General features: G+C 37.2%; 1 long non-coding RNA gene across 2 annotated transcripts; it reads left to right on the forward strand.

The window, feature by feature from the left end:
• Positions 1-2,791: 2,791 nt before the first annotated feature.
• Positions 2,792-17,251, forward strand: LOC143677062 (uncharacterized). Of its 2 annotated transcripts, XR_013172366.1 has the most exons (4): positions 2,792-2,901; positions 3,008-3,108; positions 3,657-4,404; positions 16,133-17,251. It is a non-coding gene; the product is annotated as an uncharacterized LOC143677062 (long non-coding RNA). The 2 variants fall into 2 exon arrangements; XR_013172365.1 differs by lacking the exon at positions 16,133-17,251 and having other exon boundaries at positions 3,657-4,877.
• Positions 17,252-17,576: the final 325 nt, after the last annotated feature.

A 17,576-nucleotide genomic window follows, 5' to 3' on the forward strand; every position in this document is an offset into this window, starting at 1 on the left:
AGGGAAAAAAAACTATTGCAGAATTGAAATCATAATTGCTACAAAGGAAGAGGAAGAGGTGAGCAAGGACATCAGGGGGCTGGGAGTACTGTCCCATTCCTTGGCCGCAGGTGCTCCCTCTATGATTATTTGGTAGGCTAATGCTCACATACACACATGCTCACACTCACACATTTATGGCATTTTCTGTATACATGCTTTATTTCTCAATACTTTTTTTTGAAGAGTAATTTGGAATTTGTTTCTTGCAACATGGAATACTGAGATATAGAACAACCTCCCTGCCACAGATAAATAGAAATGCTTGGTGGTATGTGATCCCAAATATTTCCTATGCTATTTGACCCATGAAAGAAGGAAGGGAAAAGTCTAAGATGTCAGAACCAGAGACATCTTAAAGTCAGAGAGGAACGCTCTGGAAGTGCTGCTCTGCTGGCCCAGAAGGGAACTGGATCCCAGTGCTGGCTTTCGGTGCTGGGACTAGGGAGGTGACGCCTGAGAAGGGGCAGGGGCCATGACATCAGGCCGCTTGGAAAAGCAGTCTGTTATCCAGACTCCTGCATAAAGTCCTGAGCTGGGATTCTCTGGGTAAAAGGAAAATAAAAACACATCCATCCATTAGCTGAAAGAATGGACAGATCTGTTTCTCCTTAGATGTATTGAACAAAATCCTCAGTTGGATATTGTACTTCATGGTCAAAGATGAAAGATTCCCTCTAAAGTGAGAAAGAAACAAGGTTGCCTGTTACCAGCACTTTCTGTGAAATTGTACTCATAGTCTTAGCCAGCCCAGTAAGATAGGAAAATGGGAAAGACAGGTAATTTGGAGGAAACAAAACGAACGTTAATCAAAGGTGACATGACTGTCTCCATAGTAAAGAAGGAACATGCACAAACTTTAGAACTAATAAAAGTACATCAGCATTACTGGATATAGGATCAATGTACAACATACAATGCTCTTTTGAGCCACAGTAAAAATTTAGAAAATATAATCTAACAAAATCCTATCTATGATAGCAACAAGAGCACATAGGAATACATTTTAGAAAGGTAGGGAATATACTTTATGGAAAAATTCTCAAACTTTATTGAAGGATATTAAAAAGGACTGAAATAACTGATGGTATAAAACAGGTTTTTGAATAGGAAGACACAATATTTTCAATGCAATTCTAACCACTATCCCAACAGTGGATTTTTTTTGTTTGCTTGTTTCTTTTTACAAAGAATATAAGAAAGACACTAATACTAATATGAAAGATAAAGATTACTAAGATTACCCTCAATAGGGAGACGAGAGTGAATTTCAGATAGCACGAGTTTTTATAAGGCTGTTGAGTGTGACGCAGATGCGTGGAGAGACAATTGAGCATCAGAGGAGGCCTGGAACAGACATGCATGTATGCTCATGCAGGCTAACCATCTGAGGCGGCTTTATAAATCTACAGTGGGAAATAAAAAGAGCTGTCATAAATATTGTTGGAGTAATTATCCATTCATAACCAATTATGTTAGATCTCTATCCGCCACACTGAAAATAACAACTACAATAACAAACCGTTCTTGTTGAGTGATCACTACATGCTAAGTACTCATCTAAGAATGCTCTGCATGTGCTAAGTCATTTAACCTCCTTACATGCCAGTGAGATATTACACAGACGAACAAATTGAATCCCAAAGAAACAGAATTTGCTCACAGTCACACAGTGAGTAAGTGGCAGAATGCTGCTTTATACACCAGCAATCAGGCGCCAGAGTCCTTGCTAGTAAGTCCCATACACTATCACATCGCGATAAAAATGAAATTTCCTGTAAATCAAGGTCCTAAAGGTGAAAGAAAACTTTCAAATTTCAAGAAGCAATTTTAAGACATACGATGCTGGGTTAGGAAATACATTCTATACACATACCAAATAATTTTATAAGCACAGGAATGTCATATAACATCCTGAAAATAGTGATAACATCTTGGAAGGAAGTAGAAGGGATGGAATAGGAGAGGAAGTTTTTAGCTTTCGGTGATTTTTTTTTAAAGCAATGATCTATGACAAATATGGAAAAATTATGTTTGTTAAATTTGGTTGGTGGATACAGGTATGCCTGTTTAGTTCTTCATAAATTTATTTCTCAAATATTTGCATTTTTAAAAATAGACATGATGTGTAATTTTTTAAAGGAATGAATTGGAGATAAGAAAGTTGAGTCAGTCAGTGCTAGAAAAATTTTACGATGTAAGTTTATATATATTTTAATGAGGTTGCAGAAGTTGAGAACTAGATAAAGTTGCTTGGAACTCTCTCATTTTTCTTCTTCCAAGTAAACACTAATGAATATGGCCACTAATGTGATAAAATTACCCAAAGCAGTCCATTCTCAGATGTTTATATCAAATTCTGGTTACCACCTGGGTCATATACTGCTTTGTTCATTGTAGCTCCTCAGTAAATATTTGTTAATTGAGGCATTTACAGTGGTATTAAGATAAAGTAAGCCTAACAGGTGGTCCTTTGGTTACAAAATTGATTTCCAGGTGTAACATTCAGACACGAGGCTACTGACACTGATTTCCTTCCTCTCTGCAGCAAAACAGATTCAGAAGTTTGTGCAAATTGAGTTTGAAAAAAGCTTCCTTGGAAAGTGTCCAGGGTTTGTTTACTCTTTAAGCATTTCACTCTCTACTCACACACTCAGCTAATCTCTCTCTTCAGCTAGTCTTGGCTGACCTCAGATGGCTTTTTCCCCTGTTTAGAATTTTGCAAAGATAAATTTCCATTTCAAGCACAACCCAGTGCTTCTGAAATTGTTCCCATCGTTTGCAGCAGTTTTCTCATCCTGATGGTATTTCCATTTGCTCTCCTCAGGGCATTCCTGAAGCCAGACTGCACAAAACTCAGGGGTATTCGTTTTTTTTCTCTTCTTCGTTTTGTTTTTTTTTTTATATCCATGATTATATGAAAATGCATGGAGATTAGATGTTTCAACATATTTGTCTAATTTCCTAGGACCGGATTGAAAGGATATGCCAGATGATGCAGGCTGTGCTGATAATGTTGTTTTTCAGTAAACTGTCAAGAGGTCATTGTGTCCTAACCTTCAAATACAGGTTTGCTTTAGTAATTTTTAGCACAGTTTGATGTCCATCGCTACTTTTGTTGTTGACTGGGTTTTTTAATTAATTTGTTTGTTTATGTGTCTATGTATTCATTTATTTATTTATGAAGTTGTGAGTTTACAGAACAATCATGCATAAAATACAGGATTCCCATACGGCACCTTACAATTAACACATTGCATTGGTGTGTTACATTTATTACAATTGGTGAAAGCAATGTAATTGATTTAAAATTTATGGTTTATTGTTTGTGTTGTGCAGTTCCTTGGGTTTTTAAAAATATGTTTATTTTAATTACGTATGTACAACCTAAAAGTTCCCCTTTCAACAACATTCAAAGATCAGTGCTGTTAATTGCATTCAGAATGTGCTACCATCACCACCAGCCATTAACAAAACTTTTCCATCTTCCCAGATATATATACTGGTTCTACACTCCTCTTGTTCCCAGCTTTCTTTGTACTTGTTACAATTATATCTTTGTACATTGAATGTCCAAAGCTTTACATATCATTAATTTGTATGCACTTTCATTTCAGCCTTGTAAGAAATAAGAAGTGGAGTTACATACCAAACAATACAATACTATAGTACCGTCATTGATAATTACCTTGGTGATTAGCTTTTCTGGAAGTCTTTATTTCTTTATGCTACTTTGAACCACTGTGGGCCAGTCTGAAAGTACTACATACCCCAGAAAAGCCATGTTTTAATCCTGATTCGATCTTACAGAGGCAGCCATTTTTTTTAATCCTGATCCAAGATTGTTGTGGAAAGTTTTGATTAGATTATCTCCATAGACATGTGAAGCATCCATTTGTGGGTGTGACCTTTTGATTAGGTGAAGATGTGACTTCACCCATTCGGGTGGGTCTTGATTAGTTTACTGGGATCCTTTAAAAGAGGAAACATTTTGGAGAGAGTTAGAAATGACAGAAGCCTCAAAGCTGACAGAGAGAGAACCAACAGAAATGACAAAGCTGGCAGAAACTTCAGAGAGCAGAGCTGACACAGATGCCAACACTTGGAGAACAGAGACATCAATGTTTGGAGATGCTGGAGCCCAGAAAACGTTGCCATGAGATGTTAAGCAAGCCAGAACCTCAAGAGAGCCAAGGAAAGCCAAAAAATGAAATCCAGCCTTGGAGAAGCAAAATGAGGAACCCCACAGAAACAGAGGCTGAAAGCAATGGAGCCCAGGAGCAAGGGACCAGCAGATGCCAGCCACATGACTGACTATCCAGCCAACAGAGGTGTTTCTGACACATTGGCCTTCCTTAAATTAAGGTACTTTCTGGATGCCTTAGTTTGGATATTTTTATTGACTTAGAACTGTAAATTTGTACTTTATTAAGTTCCCCCTTTTAAAAGCCATTTCTGTTCTTATATATTGCATTCTAGCAGGTTGCAAACTAACATACACCATCTAGTATCCTTTTCTTTCAGTCTGAAGAACTCCCTTTATCCATGCTTGAAGGGCAGGTCTAATGGAGGTGAAGTCCTTTAGCTTTTGTTTACTGGGAATGTCTTAATATCAAATGTATTAATATCTTAATCATTTGAAAGAAAGTCTTTCTGGATATAAATAATTTGTTGGCAACTGTTTTCTTTCAGAACATTAAGTATTTCAACTCACTTGCTTGTTCCATGGTTTCTGATGAGGAATCAGAACTTATTCTAATTGGAACTCCCTTGTACTTAACACATTGCTTTTCTCTTTAAATATTCCTTGTGGCCCTTTTTCTCTTTCTCCCACTTCTTGCCACCCCCCCCCCCCCCCCACCGTGTGTATATTGGGATCCTTGATGGTGTCCCAGAGGTGTCTTAGGTTATTTTCACTTTTATAGTTCTCTTTTCTTTCTGGTTCTCAGCCTTACTCATTTCAATTGTCCTATTTCCAAGTTTGCTGATTCTTTCTTCCGCCAGTCTCATTTCCTGCTGAAACCCTCTTGGAAATTTTTCATTTTAGTTATCGTGGCCTTTGACTCCAATAGTTCTGTTTGGCTCCTTTTTAAATTTTCTATCTCTTTATTGAGATTCTTATGTTTCATATATTGCTTTTCTGATATCCTTTAGATTTTTTCTCTGTATTTTCCTTCATCTCTTTGGGCTTATTGACCATCATTTTCTAAAAGTCTTTTGTCTGGTATGATCACAGTCTGTTCTTCTTCTTGATGCTTTCTGTTTTTCTCTCCTCTTCCGTTGGATGGGCCATCATCTCCTACTTCTTTATTTGTCTTGTAATCTTTTGTTGTACACTGTACCTTTTAATACTTTAAAATGTTAACTCAGATTTATTCCCTAAGATGTCTCTCTATTGATTTTGTAACCAGATGGTGATATGACAGAGTTTTTCCTGAGTGTCGGCCCTGCCATTGGTAAGGTCCATCCAGGCGAATGCAAAGTGCAGGGCCCAACCTGTCATTTCTGGACCTGGGGCTTGTCCTGGGCTTGTGTTAGCCAGTGACTTAGGAGCTCCCCTGTTTGCAGTTTGAATGCCTCCTCGACTTTGCAAAAGACAGACCATCTCCCCACCTTTAACTCGTTGCAGGAGATAAAGCAGGCAGCCTTTGCCCTAGGCCACCTGTCTCAATTGCTTCTTACACTACTTTCTTGTGGTGTTGCTTTTTCCTGGAGGGCAAATTCTGGGAAAGGGGCACGCCTGAAAGAGTTTCCTAAATCAGTCTTTTCCAGCCAGAACAAAGCCAGGGGCTCCCAAAGGGAGCACTGGCCACCCCAAACTGCCCTGGAGAGGGCATGAGGGAGTGGCAAATGGGCACCGAAAGCGTCTTCCGTGCTCCACAAAACTGCAATCTCTTGCTCTGCCCAGCAAATACAGCCCTTCAACTGTCATCTGCAACGCTGAAGAAATTTACTGTCGTTCGGTCTCTTCTGCTGCCTTTGTCTAAGTGACCTGGAAAAATGGCCACCCTCAGAGCCAGGCCCCGCTGATCCAGAGTGGACAAACAACAACCCTGATCAACAACTGCCCTGTGCCCAGCATAGATCTTGGGGAAGTAGATTTCTATGTCTCCTTCTGGCAACAACAAGCTACACCAGAGGCCAGACTCCATTGCTGTCTGCCCCAAGAGTGGGCTTCAGGTGCCTATAAGTGTAGCATGGAGAGAGCAGTTTACTGGTATTTACCATAATTTACTGGCCTCCTCCTCCTGCCTGCTCTTCCCTGGATGCTGCTCAGTGTTCTACTGGATTTTTGAAGTTCAAAATAGTTGATCTTCATGCTTATAAATGTTTGTACTATTTTTGTTTTGTAATTGTCCATATTCTCTCTCTTCACCTCTTTCTCTCTGACACTGTGAACAGATTTTATTCTTGTTTCCACACACTATTCCCACCTCCGTTTTCCCAAATATTTATTAAATCCCTTGTCTTAACCACTGTGTTCATCAGTGATGTCCAAAAAGAAAATTCAAATATGAATAAGATATAATCCTTTGAAAGTCTACTTAGAGAGATGTGAAACAATTAATTATAATACATTATGTCCTGTAAAAGAATTTAGACACCATTTATGGGCAATATCTTTGCATCAAGGTGCCAGGAAAGACCCTGTAGAGAAACTAACATTGGAGTTTGGTCTGAGGCAATATCAGATGGTAGTTAATGGACTTTGGAGTAGAACAAGCCCTGGTTTGGCTGGAGCTCTCAAATCTATTAGCCATATGACCTCAGCTGTGCTCCCTGTTATCTGTAAGCTGCAGTTTCCACACTGTCCAATGGTCTTAATGGTACTTATCTCAGAAGCTTGAGAGAATTAAATAAGAAAATAGATGGAAAGTATAGCATTGTGCCTGGCAACTGGTAGGCACTTAATAAATAGTAATAGTTAAATGATGTTATTTATTGATGTGCAAGTGATTCTTAGGCATATGGATCAGTCCTTGTGCAGGGACTAGTATGCCAGTAAAACAGTTCATGCAAGTTTATGACATATATCAATGAGATGACAATAAGCTCAAGTAATGCACAAAATGTAGTGTTTGACAAAGAAAGAGTTAAAATTTCACTGCAAAATGTAAGTAGACACAGATGAGTGTTCTTTCTACTTGCTAAGGAGTTGAATTTGATTCTGTTCTATTTGGAAGCTTACACTGTTTTTAGTAGGGATTGACATGATGTCCTTTACATTCACAGGACTGTGTAGAGATTACAGGGTAACAATGCACAAATGGCATCTGATTTCTAATCACCCAAGCAAGATTTAATGAGGTTCCAAATTAAGCCATGGTGCTGGAGAATAGGAGCAGAGATGGGATGTTTAAATGGTGGTATCAACAGATTTCAGAAAAAAATGAAATATGTGTGTATATGTGTGATTATACCCTCCTCCACTTGGCTTCAAAAATTGAATTGTACATATCAAAAAGGTTTGTGTTCACCACAAATACAATTCTATTGATACAGATTCTATCCAATAGTCCAGTCATCCTTTTATTTTTTGATAAATAAAAATTGATAATATTTCAATTATCGTTTGATTGACACCCATAGCAGAGGAATGTAAAAATAAATGAGACTCACTCATTTCTGTTTCAAAATGTTTCTGACTGGTAGTGAGAAAAGGGAGCATATGCATTTGTCTTTGTTCTGATTTTTAGCCATAAAGGACTTTTAAGTCAGAAAAAGTCCCAGAAGCTAGCCATTGCTATTTTGACTGTTGACTGGTATTTTGCTTTCTCATATTCCCAGCTCAAGGGCTATAAGAAGCTTTCTTTGCACATGATCTGCTGTACTGAGGGCTAAGTTAGTTATTTTTAGATGATAGTGAGAATTTCTCAAAGCAACTTGGGCTAAGTTCCATATTATATTTCCCTTACTAGATAAGCATCGCACGAAGAGTCATCATTTGCATTTTATTCTAATTTACTTTTCCTGGACATCCCTCTAGGAATACGTGTAGATACGTATATATATGCATATGTACACATATAAAAATGTGCTTATACAGTTAATATTTTATTGCATTTTTATTTTTTAAATAAGATAATTGACAGGATAGATTAGGTTATACTGTCATAGTGAACAAGACCAAAATCTCAGTGGTTTAACAAAACAAGATTTATCTCCTCATACATAATGCAGGCACATGGAGAGCCATCAGTGGGCTCAGTTTTGCTTCATTCCCTCTCCAGGGCACACGCTGATGGGGCAGCCACAATCTGGAAAGAGAAAGAGAATATAACTAATCGAGTACCAACTCTTAATGCTTACACATGGAAGGACAGCATGTCCTTCTGCTTACATTTCATTGGGCAACACAGAGCACTTGGCCACATTTATCTACAAGATGGGGGATGAAGTGGAGAATTCATTCCTACCATATTCCTGGAAGGTGGAAAAATGGAGTATTTGTGAGCATCCTCAATGACTAATCAGAGTTCCCTCTTGTAGGCACCAAACATTCTGTTCATTCTCCTTCCCACATGCAAAATGCCCACACCCCTTCCAATCAGGAAACAAACCAAAAGTCCAGTCATGTCATCAAGCTGAAAGTCCAAGGTTGCTGATGATGCTGTGTAGTCTCATTACCAGGGAAAATGTGCAATAGTCTAACTCAGACCCAAAAATGGGACTTCCACACAGAGGCTTATGAACCAGAAAGAAAAATTACCTGGCGCCTTCCAACACACACAGCTGATATACAGCCAATAAGAACTTCTTTTTACAAGGGAGAATAAAGGGGTACATACGGCTGTCAGAGGTTTTTAAGCAATTCTTAAAAATCGATTGGGAAGATATTTACTGGGCCTTCCAATTTGAGAGTAGAGAATGCCCTTGATGGCCTTCAGGGAAGTTCTTCTTTTTTCATCAACCTTCTCGACTACATCTGAAAAGGGCATTGGGGAATTTGTCCACCTCAGGTGCTGAGATGGTTTCTCATCCCACTTCTTGCCCAGAAGCAGTTGAGATGTACAGAGTTAATTTAAAACTTAAATGTACACATTCTTCTTTAGTCTGGCAGGATGGTTCTTTTCACAATAAAGTAAAAAAAATACCATTTTTAGAATTGTGTTACTTGAGTTGTTAACTTCTGGAATAGTCGACATAAAGGTATGTTGAATATGAACTGTCTGATTTCATCTGAGTGTGGCTATTGGTCTATGGAGATGATAGGAGTCACTAGATGAGATGCTAATAAAAGTATGTAACATTTTATCCCTTGAACAACGGTCATGACTCTTCTACCCATATTAAGTATCATATTCCTTTATTTACTTCTGGATGGAATTATATTCTGCTATCCCTCGTTTTTAAACATTTATCTAAATTTCCCTTCATATGGATGTATAATTTTATTCACTATGGCTGTTTTTACTTTCAAATGTATATTTGGCTTCATTTACTTTTACGCCCCCTTTTCAAATGTATACCCAGATTGTGTTTCAGATGTGTGTTATCCATCTTTGTGCTCCAGTGACCCCGTTAAAACCCTTCTGGGTGCTCCTAAACCAACCCCCTCCCCCCAAAGGCAGTGACAGCAGTGGGACCATATGTGAAGGAATGTTTTTCCCATAACATGCTTTTATCAGTGACTTCTTGAGAGAAGTGCTGTTTTTTGAAAAACAGATCATCTGAAAAATGGCAATAGACATATTGCCATTCCTCCAGAAATGGAATATTATTTATAGTTCGGGGCAAAATATTTCTCTCTCTTGAAATTCATAGATGGTAGTCAAATTTTTGTTTATGAGGGTACTTGTCTGTTCTAGTCTTTGGGATGAAAACAGAAACGTCTCTGTCTTCATTATGGAACTCACGATCTAAAGGGCAAGCACAGACCATAAACAACCAAGGAAGAAAATGTATCAGATGAAAAGTTTATTATTTGTTGTTGTTACTCTTTAAGAACCTTATGAATTCCCAAATAACCTCTGGAAAGTTGTCATTGGTGGTGGGGAATCTTGGGTTGTAATAAAAAATGAAAGAGAACCTGTAAAATTGAGCATTGGAACTGAGGGGAGGTGGTCACCAAACTTCTTGACAGTAGCTTCATCCCTCAGTTCTTGAATGCAATTCTTCAGGAAATAGGAAAAGTCAGACTTAAAACTTTCTAAGCCTGTGTTCTTTTTTCCGGAACAATCGCTGCGATTGATTACTTTCTAGATAATTAATTTTGTGTTATTCTTTTGCTTTCTCGATTCCATCTCTCTCTCTTTAACATATACACTCACTCTCTTTCTCTCATTAGATATTGTCAAACTTCTAAATTTTTGCCAGTGTGGTAGGTGAAAAGGGTACATTTTTATGTTCATTTGCATTTTTCCTGATTACTAGCCAGGCTGAACCTTTTAAAAAATATATTCAGTAGCTATTTATGTTTTTCCTCTTCAATTTCTTCTTCACATTCTTGGCTAATTTTTCCGTGGGTTGTTTGTTCATTGGTCAGTTGGTTAGCTGGTTTGTTTTTTTGCATTAGTTGGTAAGAAATGAATTCTTTTTATAATTATCAGAGCAGATCTTTCTTAAAAGATATACTATGACTTATAGTTTTTTTATGCCTTAAATTATTTTTAATTTTATTGAAAGTATATTCAGTGTTTTCCATTGTCAATTAGTTTATGAATCCAGCTTAAGAGGGTCAAATACACTCTATGTTGTTAAATGTATCAGCGACTGTTCTTCTGACATTGTATACTTTTTTGTGTGTAGGTCTACAGTCCATATAAAATATATTTTGTGAATTTTGAAAAACATGGATTTATAATTTCCCAAGTGTGGAGCCAGTTTTCCCAATACTATTGACTATATCAGAATTTCTTTTCAATATATGATGCTTTAATGATATAAGAGATTAGGGGAGATTTTATATATATATATATATATTTTTTATGTTTTTTTAATTTTTTTTTAATTCTTTTTTTTTATTTTTTTTTTTTATTTTTTTTTATTAATTAAAAAAAGAATTAACAAAACAATTAGAAATCATTCCAATCTACATGTACAATCAGTAATTCTTAATAACATCACATAGTTGCATATTCATCATTTCTTAGTACATTTGCATCGATTTAAAAAAGAAATAAAAAGACAACAGAATAAGAATTAAAACAATAATAGAAAGAAAAAAAAAACAAAAAAAACAAAAACAAAAAACCTATACCTCACATGCAGCTTCATTCAGTGTTTTAACATAATTGCATTACAATTGGGTAGTATTGTGCTGTCCATTTCTGAGTTTTTATATCCAGTCCCGTTGTACAGTCTGTATCCCTTCAGCTCCAATTATCCCTTCTCTCTTTTTTTAATTAACGGAAAAAAAGAAATTAACCCAACATTTAGAGATCATACCATTCTGCATATGCAATCATTAATTCTTAACATCATCACATAGATGCATGATCATCATTTCTTAGTACATTTGCATTGGTTTAGAAGAACTAGCAACATAACCGAAAAAGATATAGAATGTTAATATAGAGAAAAAAATAAAAGTGATAATAGTAAAATCAAAACAAAACAAAACAAAACAAAAACCTATAGCTCAGATGCAGCTTCATTCAGTGTTTTAACATGATTACTTTACAATTAGGTATTATTGTGCTGTCCATTTTTGAGTTTTTGTATCTAGTCCTGTTGCACAGTCTGTATCCCTTCAGCTTCAATTACCCATTGTCTTACCCTGTTTCTAACTCCTGCTGAACTCTGTTACCAATGACATATTTCAAGTTTATTCTCGAATGTCCGTTCACATCAGTGGGACCATACAGTATTTGTCCTTTAGTTTTTGGCTGGATTCACTCAGCATAATATTCTCTAGGTCCATCCATGTTATTACATGGTTCATAAGTTTATCTTGTCTTAAAGCTGCATAATATTCCATCGTATGTATATACCACAGTTTGTTTAGCCACTCTTCTGTTGATGGAGATTTTGGCTGTTTCCATCTCTTTGCAATTGTAAATAATGCTGCTATAAACATTGGTGTGCAAATGTCCGTTTGTGTCTTTGCCCTTAAGTCCTTTGAGTAGATACCTAGCAATGGTATTGCTGGGTCGTATGGCAATTCTTTTAATGTGTTGTTGGATACGATTTGCTAGAATTTTATTGAGGATTTTTGCATCTGTATTCATTAGAGAGATTGGTCTGTAGTTTTCTTTTTTTGTAATATCTTTGCCTGGTTTTGGTATGAGGGTGATGTTGGCTTCATAGAATGAATTAGGTAGTTTTCCCTCCACTTCGATTTTTTTGAAGAGTTTGAAGAGAATTGGTACTAATTCTTTCTGGAACGTTTGGTAGAATTCACATGTGAAGCCATCTGGTCCTGGACTTTTCTTTTTAGGAAGCTTTTGAGTGACTAATTCAATTTCTTTACTTGTGATTGGTTTGTTGAGGTCATCTATGTCTTCTTGAGTCAAAGTTGGTTGTTCATGTCTTTCCAGGAACCCGTCCATTTCCTCTAAATTGTTGTATTTATTAGCGTAAAGTTGTTCATAGTATCCTGTTATTACCTCCTTTATTTCTGTGAGGTCAGTAGTTATGTCTCCTCTTCCGTTTCTGATCTTATTTATTTGCATCCTCTCTCTTCTTCTTTTTGTCAATCTTGCTAAGGGCCCATCAATCTTATTGATTTTCTCATAGAACCAACTTCTGGTCTTATTGATTTTCTCTATTGTTTTCATGTTTTCAATTTCATTTATTTCTGCTTTGATCTTTGTTATTTCTTTACTTTTGCTTGCTTTCCGATTAGTTTGCTGTTCTTTCTCCAATTCTTCCAAGTGAACAGTTAATTCCTGAATTTTTGCCTTTTCTTCTTTTCTGATATAGGCATTTAGGGCAATAAATTTCCCTCTTAGCACTGCCTTTGCTGCATCCCATAAGTTTTGATATGTTGTGTTTTCATTTTCATTTGCCTCGAGGTATTTACTAATTTCTCTTGCAATTTCTTCTTTGACCCACTCGTTGTTTAAGAGTGTGTTGTTGAGCCTCCAGGTATTTGTGAATTTTCTGGCATTCTGCCTATTATTGATTTCCAACTTCATTCCTTTATGATCCGAGAAAGTGTTGTGTATGATTTCAATCTTTTTAAATTTGTTAAGACTTGCTTTGTGACCCAGCATATGGTCTATCTTTGAGAATGATCCATGAGCACTTGAGAAAAAGGTGTATCCTGCTGTTGTGGGATGTAATGTCCTATAAATGTCTGTTAAGTCTAGCTCATTTAAGGTAATATTCAGATTCTCTATTTCTTTATTGATCCTCTGTCTAGATGTTCTGTCCATTGATGAGAGTGGGGAATTGAAGTCTCCAACTATTATGGTATTTGTGCCTATTTCCCTTTTCAGTGTTTGCAGTGTATTCCTCACGTATTTTGGGGCATTCTGGTTCGGTGCATAAATATTTATGATTGTTATGTCTTCTTGTTTAATTGTTCCTTTTATTAGTATATAGTGTCCTTCTTTGTCTCTTTTAACTGTTTTACATTTTAAGTCTAACTTGTTGGATATTAGTATAGCCACTCCTGCTATTTTCTGGTTGTTATTTGCATGAAATATCTTTTCCCAACCTTTCACTTTCAACCTATGTTTATCTTTGGGTCTAAGATGTGTTTCCTGTAGACAGCATATAGAAGGATCCTGTTTTTTAATCCATTCTGCCAATCTATGTCTTTTGATTGGGGAATTCAGTCCATTAACATTTAGTGTTATTACTGTTTGGATAATATTTTCCTCTGCCATTTTGCCTTTTGTATTATATATATATCATATCTGACTTTCCTTCTTTCTACACTCTTCTCCATACCTCTCTCTTCTGTCTTTTTGGTTCTGACTCTAGTGCTCCCTTTAGTATTTCTTGCAGAGCTGGTCTCTTGGTCACAAATTCTCTCAGTGACTTTTTGTCTGAGAATGTTTTAATTTCTCCCTCATTTTTGAAGGACAATTTTGCTGGATATAGGAGTCTTGGTTGGCAGTTTTTCTCTTTTAGTAACTTAAATATATCATCCCACTGTCTTCTAGCCTCCATGGTTTCTGCTGAGAAATCTACACATAGCCTTATTGGGTTTCCCTTGTATGTGATGGATTGTTTTTCTCTTGCTGCTTTCAAGATCCTCTCTTTCTCTTTGACCTCTGACATTCTAACTAGTAAGTGTCTTGGAGAACGCCTATTTGGGTCTAATCTCTTTGGGGTGCGCTGCACTTCTTGGATCTGTAATTTTAGGTCTTTCATAAGAGTTGGGAAATTTTCAGTGAAAATTTCTTCCATTAGTTTTTCTCCTCCTTTTCCCTTCTCTTCTCCTTCTGGGACACCCACAACACGTATATTTGTGCGGTTCATATTGTCCTTGAGTTCCCTGATACCCTGTTCAAATTTTTCCATTCTTTTCCTGATAGTTTCTGTTTCTTTTTGGAATTCAGATGTTCCATCCTCCAAATCACTAATTCTATCTTCTGTCTCTTTGAATCTATCATTGTAGGTATCCATTGTTTTTTCTATCTTTTCTACTTTGTCCTTCACTTCCATAAGTTCTGTGATTTGCTTTTTCAGTTTTTCTATTTCTTCTTTATGTTCAGCCCATGTCTTCTTCATGTCCTCCCTCAATTTATCGATTTCGTTTTTGAAGAGGTTTTCCATTTCTGTTCGTATATTCAGGATTAGTTGTCTCAGCTCCGGTATCTCATTTGAACTATTGGTTTGTTCCTTTGACTGGGCCATATTTTCAATTATTTGAGCGTGATCCGTTATCTTCTGTTGGCGTCTGCGCATTTAGACAGATTTTCCTGGGTAACGGATCCAAAAGTTTGGAAGATTTTTCTGTGAAATCTCTGGGTTCTGTTTTTCTTATCCTGCCCAGTAGGTGGCGCTCGTGGCACACGTTTGTCTGCGGGTCCCACCAGTAAAAGGTGCTGTGGGACCTTAAACTTTGGAAAACTCTCGCCGTCCTGGGGGTTCGCTAGCCGAAGCGGCTTGAGCCGGCCCGGGGTCCGAATGCAGGGAGGGTTGCTGGTCGCCGCAGCCAGGGAAAGAGCCCGTCCGAATTTCCTAGTCGGCCCTGGGCAACAAGCGTGGCGGGAGGGCGCCAGCGGCAGCGGCCCGCCCGAGAGAGTGCACGTTCCCCGGGAGTCACGGGTTTGGAAGGGGCCTCCCGCACCCGTCACCGTTCTCCGCGGCCTGGGGGTTTCCAATCCAATTCTCTCAGTTGGTCCGGGGGCTGCGCGTGGTGTGGGCGCCAGCCGCCTTGGTTTCAGGGGACCACCTCTCCAATTCTCCCAGCCGGCCCGGGAAGGGGGAAGGGAGTAACTCCGGCCGCTTGCCACCCCGCCCGGTAAGGCCCGCGCGCCTCGGCGATCTCACCCGAGCTGCTTCTCTCAGCCAGCCAGCCGTTCCAGGATGGGGTACGCTGTCTTTTTTATCTCTGTTGTGGCTTTGGGCGCTTTCTGTATCGTTTCTACTCCCCTAGTAGGTGACCTGGAGAAGAAACTAAGATCCGCGCGTCTTACTAAGCCGCCATCTTCCAGGAAGTCTCCAGATTTTATATATTTTATATGTTCTTCTTGTAGACTCTTTGATCTGTGCCATTGACCTATTTTGTTTTTTTGTTGTTGTTGTTTCCCTAACAGCACATTGCCTTGATATTTAGACTTTATAATGTGTCTTGATATTGGCTAGAACAAGAATTCCCTGTTTTATTTTTTCCACTTTCAAAGTTGACTTGGGTATTCTTAAACATTTCTCTTTCACTTGAATTTTAAAAATAGGCTATCAAGTTCCATGGCAAATTCTACCTCTTATTCATGATTTATGCCTTTCTATCTCAGTTGCCAAATATTTATTCATGCTGTCAACTTTAAAATATATGGATTTTTCTGGGTGTAGAATTACAAGCCCAAAGTTTTTTTCATGTTTTTATGTGTCCAATTTGATTCTCATTTTTTCAAATGCTCTTTTAAAGCTCATTTTGTATTTTCTCTTTATATTTGATATGTTAATGTTTCTAGATGTGGGTTGAATAGGATTTTTTATTGTTTGTATTTAGTTATTTTGCTTTGGTTTGTAGGCCTTTCCTTCTGAAGAAGTCATGTCTAAGACTGGAATTGAAAGTAAGAACTCATAGTTTCCAATATATTTATATAGATTTGCAAATAAATATAAGTAATGCAAATGTAAATTCATACATGTTTGTGTGTGGATATATTTGTATACAGACATATGCATATATATACCTTTCTTAGCTCTAATCACTGAGAGTTCTTTGGAAAAAATGACACTACCGATGGCAATTATCACATCTAGTCTTAGATCTTGATTTTTAAATAGTTTTTCAATGAAAAGAATTAGGGATACCCTTGGAGAAATCAAGAATTCCAAAGCTGGACATGGAACATTATAAGATAATCTTAGAATACCTTTTGATGCCAGAGAAATAAAGAACTGTTCAAAGAATGATGGATACGTCAAAAGAACATGGGACCCAGTTTGAAGAGGCCTGGGCTGGCCAAACTTGAAGCAATTTGGGCATCAAAATAAATAATAATATTGGATTTTTAACTCAGACTAAAAACCCATAGGTCTGTATTAATATAAATGAACAAATAAATAAGTGAGAAAAGAAACTTCTTCCTTATAGTAGAATTTCAAGCAATGACTATAGCTAGCATGATGAATTCAGAAAATCACCATTTGGCAAATAGCACAGTAATAATCCTTTCAGTCAAGAATCATCAATGGGTGCTAAAACTAGTGGGTGACAGTTTGATGAGAAACTTCAGCACAGTAAACAAAGTTAAAATCACCATTAATGGAACAAATCAGTACCATATGACTCCTCTAGGATGCACTGAGAAGGACACAACTTTGCTTCTGTAGCATTCTTGCCAAAAAAAAAAGTGCATTTTGTGGATGGATCTAAGTAGAATGAGTCTTCAGCAAATCCTAAACTGAGGCACATTCTACAAAATAAACGGCCAGTACGCTTCAAAAGCGATCATGTTCCTGAAAGCAAAGAAAGGCTGGGTAAGGCTTTGAATTAAAGGAGAATAGAGAGACAAGACAACCAAATACAATGTTGTCCTGGATTAGATCCTGGACTAGGAAAATAAATCTTCAGCCTGTAAAGCATGTAGTGGGACAAATGACAAAATTTGAATAAAGACTATCGATGAGATAATAGAAGTGTATATATGTAAATTTCCTCATTTTTAAAATTGAATGCTGGTTTTGCAAGAGAATAATGCTCCCATTTTTAGGAACAAATCTACATAAACACACTGATTTTTCTGTGTGAGAGAGAAAAGGGAAGGGAGATTGAGAGAGAGGGGAAAATAATCTGATGTAAACGTAGAATTATTTCAAAATGAAGAGTTAACATAAGTTCTTTAAAATATATTATTGGTAAAGTGTCATACACCATCTGGGCACAGTAAACAAAAGTATGCAGGTTAAAAAATTTTTGTCTTAAACAGATTACAGAGGCAGAGTTACGTGCTGTCCCCTGCCAAGGA

Source organism: Tamandua tetradactyla, chromosome 3 (assembly GCF_023851605.1).
Source record: "Tamandua tetradactyla isolate mTamTet1 chromosome 3, mTamTet1.pri, whole genome shotgun sequence".
NCBI classification, from domain to species: Eukaryota; Metazoa; Chordata; class Mammalia; order Pilosa; family Myrmecophagidae; genus Tamandua; species Tamandua tetradactyla.